We start from the raw sequence: 4,821 nt of genomic DNA, 5'->3' as shown, positions 1-4,821 counted from the left end.
AACATGCATATATAAATATAAAGAGAGAAAGAGAGAAAGGCTGAGGAGTTGAAGGGATGAGGCTATTCCAGGCCTTGTTGTGGCTCCGATGGTGGTGGCGGTGGTCCTTAATGGTGTTCTTGCAGTTGAGGTTACTGTTGTTGTTGAGATTGTTGTTGCGATGGGGAGAGAGGGGAAAGCGTGTGTTGGGTTTGTTGTTATTGTTGTTGTTTCTTGCTGTTGATGTTGATGTTGAGGTGATTATTGCTGTGAATGGTGGTGTTGATGGAGTGGGGAGTGTGCGTTGGGGAGTGGGCTGTGATGGAGAGGAAGAAGGAGGAAGGGAATGTGCGTTGGGTAGGGGGATGCGATGGGAGGGAGAGAAAAGGAGGGCTGCGATTGGGAGGAAGAAGGAAAGGGTTGCGTTGGGTAGGGGGAGGGCTGTGATAGGGAGGGAGATGGAGGGGGAGTATGTATTGAGAGGAATGGATTAGGGTTTGCGGAATGATTTGTCATGTCACCAAAATATGGTGGCCATGTTAGCATTGTGCTTGCCAGAGATTTGCTCCAGCGAGCTCGGGAACACGCTTATCAAATTTTAAAATCTTTTAGGGACTATTTTGGCAACAACAATTCAGGTACTATTTTGTCAGCACCAAAATCTTTCGGGTACCGATATGGTATTTACCTCTTTTTGTTAAGATGAAATATTTTACATAATTAAAACTATAATTCTAGTAAAACATAAGTAATGATATATATATATAATTTGAGTAATTGATATTATTAATTTAAAAATAGAGTTTAGTTAATAATATTATTATCAAGCTCAAAATCTGTCGATATGAGTAAACATTGGTACTCTTTGGTGAACATAGAGATGAGCGGATATTTTATACGCTTTTTGGCATCATTTTCATATAGTTTTTAGTAGTTTTTATTTAGTTTTTATTGAGTTTTTATAGGTTTTATTGTTAAATTCACATTTTTGGATTCAACTATGATTTTTTGTGTTTTTGTACAATTTCAGGTATTTTCTGGCTGAAATTGAGGAGCTGGGGCAGAAGTCTGATTCAGAGACAGAGAAAGCACTGCAGATGCTATCTGGATCTGACCTCCTTGCACTCGAAAGAGATTTTTTGGAGTTACAGAGGTCTAAATGAAGCTCTCTTAATGGCTATGGAAAGCTGACTTTCAGAGCTTTCCAGCAATATATAATAGTTCATACTTTGCTTCAGATTAAAAGGCCCAAAATTGGCGTCTAACGCCAGCTTCCTGCCCCCTTCCAGGCGTCCAACGCCCAAAAGCAGAGACCATCATCCAAACTCCCAATGAGGACCCTCTAGTTATCGTTCCATGCTGAAAAGACCTCATAGCACATGGATTCCATCAAAACTCAGCCTAAACACTCACCAAGTGGGCCCCAGAAGTAGATTTTAGCACTAAAAGATTATTTTACCCTTACTAGTCATCTGTTTAGTATTTAAAGTGTATATTACATAATAATTCAAGAACCTCTAGATCTCTTTATGCTATTTTCGAGTTTTACTTTGTATTTTACTTTCAATATGAGTTTCTAAACCTCCTAGGTTAAGGGAAGGAGCTCAGCGTCCTATGAATTAATAAAAGTATTACTGTTTCTTCTTCGATCCGTGCTTGATTTACTCCTAAGATGTATATCTGACCTTTATCGTGGAGAATAGGATGATCAGATAATCATCTCTGTTCATCACATTAAGAAGAACTTGTCTGACAAACACCCGCGTCTACTTGGGTTCGTGTGAATACGTGGCCGGAAAGCACGAGCCAACAACTATGTTTATACATCTCTCAGATGGCTAATCCACGACTCCGTTGGAGACTTCTCGAGACACCAGTTCAGCCGATTTCTGGGGAGATTAGGGTCACCGTGGTATAGGCTAGAATCCATAGAAGCAGTATTCTATTATCCGGAAGATTTGACCTTGTCTGTGGCGTTTTGAGTAGGACCACCAAGAGAATGAACTGCTAGAGCTTCACCCTCCATCAGATTGAATGACCACGGGCAATGGTGTTTGATCTGGAGCAGAGGAGATCAATGACCACGGGCAATGGCTTTGATCACATACAGCCGGCCATAGAAGAAGATCATTCACAAGCAAGGAAGACAGTAATACCAGAGTTAATTCAGAATGGCAAAGCAACTCCAACTCTCAACTCTATCATTAATTATAACTATTTTACTAATATCTATTCCAATACTCCTTTAATGCAAATTTGACAACTCTTCCAACAATCTTCTTATCTACCTGACTAATACCGGCAAGACAACCATAGCTTGTTTCAAACCACAAACCTCGTGGGATCGACCCTGACTCGCTCAGGTATTACTTGGACGACCCAGTGCACTTGCTGGTACAACAGTACGAAAGTGTGGGGATTCGTGCTACCAAGTTTTTGGTGACGTTGCCAAGAATTGTTGAGTTTGGACAAACTGAAGGATTGTCTTAGTCCCTAGATTAGGTACTTTATTTCTTGATCATTTTTAGTTGAATTTTTATTTTATTTGAGTCCTTTATTTTTATTTTTTTCTTCTCTAAATTTTGAAAAATTTGAAAACTTTTTCAAAAATATTTTTTATTTTCTTTGTTTAATCTTTGTTCTTTGTTTGAGTCTTGTGTTCTTGTTCTTGTTGAGTTTTTCGTTTTCTTCAAGTCTTTCTAAAAATTTTCAAAAATAATTTTTCTTTGCTTAAATCTTGTGTCAAGTCCTTAAGTTTGGTGTCTTCTTGTTATTTTTCTTTTTTTTTTCTAAAATTTCTTCTTGGTTTTATAAAAATTTTAAGTTCGGTGTCTTTTTTATGTTCATGAGTTCTTTGAGCCTTTGAATATTGTTCTTTGTGTTCTTGTTAGTCTTTAAAGTGTTCTTGAATTTTTTTTTGTGTTTTGATCTTAAAATTTTTAAGTTTGGTGTCCCCTTGTGTTTCCCTCCAAAATTTTTGAAAATTAGGGGTGCTAGATCTAAAAATTTTAAGTCTTGTGTCTTTTATGTGTTTTTTCCCTTTCATCATTAAATTTAAAAATAAAATAATAATATCTTTTCTTATCTTTTTACCTAATTTTCAAAAATTTTAAAATAAAGATCAGATTTCAATTTCAAAATTTTATCTTATCATATCTTAGTTTTCAAGTTTTCAAAAATCAATTTTTTTTTTAAAATAAAAATCATATCTTTTACAAAAATTTTATCTTTTTCATAAATCTTATCTTATCTTTCTCAATTTTCAAATTTAAGAATTCAAATTTCAAATTTCAAAATTAAAAATCTTATCTTTTTCAAATTTCAAACTTTAAAATTAAATCTTTTTCAAAATCAAATTTCAAAATCATATCTTTTTAAAAAAATTTTCAAATCATTTCAATTACTTATCTTATCTTTTCTAACTTCTAATTTTAAAATCATATCTTTTTCGAATCTTTTTTAAATCTTATCTTATCTTTCTTTTCTCTCATCCTATTTTTAAAATTCAAATATTTTCTTATCTTATCTTATTTTTAAAATTCAAATCTTTTCTAAATTAATATCTTATCTTCTCTCTTCTTTTTCAAAACCTTGTAACTAACTCTTCTCTTCTTAATTTTCGAAAACAATATCTTATCTTCTCTCTCTTCTTTTTCAAAACCATCTAACTAACTCTCATCTCTCTTAACTTTCGAAAACTTCTTCCTCTTCTCTCTCTTCTATTTTCAAAAATTCATTTACTAATTTTCAACTCTTTATAAATTAATAACTTAATTTTTGAAATTAATTAAATAAATAAAAATAAAAATATTTTAAATCTTATTTGCTTTTTCTATTTATACTTCTTCTTCCCCTTGTTCCATCTTCACTTTTTTCAATTATTCTATCTTCTTTTATTTACTCTTATTTCCTATTTTCAAAGTATTCTTCTTCTACTTCTTTTACTTCTTTTCTTTCTTCTTCTTCTTTCTTCACATCTCAGTTTAAGGAGGAGCTTCTTGTCTATTGGCACAAAAAGTCTTCTTCTTTTCTTTCTTTTCTTTTCTTCTTGTTTATGACCAGGAATAAGGATAAAGAACCCCTCTTGACTCCTGATCCTGAACCTGAGAAGACTCTAAGGAGGCGTTTACAACAAGTTAAAGCACAACACTCCAAAAGAGACCTTTTCAGAAAGTTTTGAACAAGAAACAGAGGACATGGCCGAACCTCAAGAGGAGCCAAGAAAGGTCCTTGGTGACTTTAGCATGCCTACCTCTGACTTTTATGGCAAAAGCATCTTTGTACCTGCCGTTGGAGCTAACAATGTTGAGCTTAAGCCTCAGTTAGTCTTTCTTTTATAGCAGAACTACAAATTCCATGGACTTCCAATGTAATATCCACATCAATTTTTAGCTAAGTTCTTACAGATCTGTGATAATGTAAAAACTAATAGAGTTGGTCTTGAAGTCTATAAGCTTATGCTCTTTCCCTTTGCAGTAAGAGACAAAGCTAAGCTATGGTTGGATGCCCAACCAAGAGAGAGTCTTGACTCTTAGGAAAAGTTGGATAATGGTTTTCTAGCTAAGGTCTTTCCTCCTCAAAGGATGAGCAATATTAGAGTGGAAGTTCAAACCTTCAGACAAAGAGAAGGTGAATCCCTCTATAAAGCTTGGGAAAGATACAAGCAATTGATCAGGAGATGTTCTCCTGACATGCTCTCAGAATGGTCCATCATAGGCGTGTTCTATGATGGCTTGTCTAAGATGTCCAAAATTTTATTAGACAGCTCTACAGGTAGATCACTCCACTTGAAGAAAACACCTGCAGAACAAAGAGAACTCATTAAAATGGTTGCTAACAACC

This window comes from Arachis hypogaea, chromosome 4, assembly GCF_003086295.3.
Source record: "Arachis hypogaea cultivar Tifrunner chromosome 4, arahy.Tifrunner.gnm2.J5K5, whole genome shotgun sequence".
Lineage (NCBI taxonomy): Eukaryota > Viridiplantae > Streptophyta > Magnoliopsida > Fabales > Fabaceae > Arachis > Arachis hypogaea.
Note: the sequence above shows the minus strand (reverse complement) of the source record.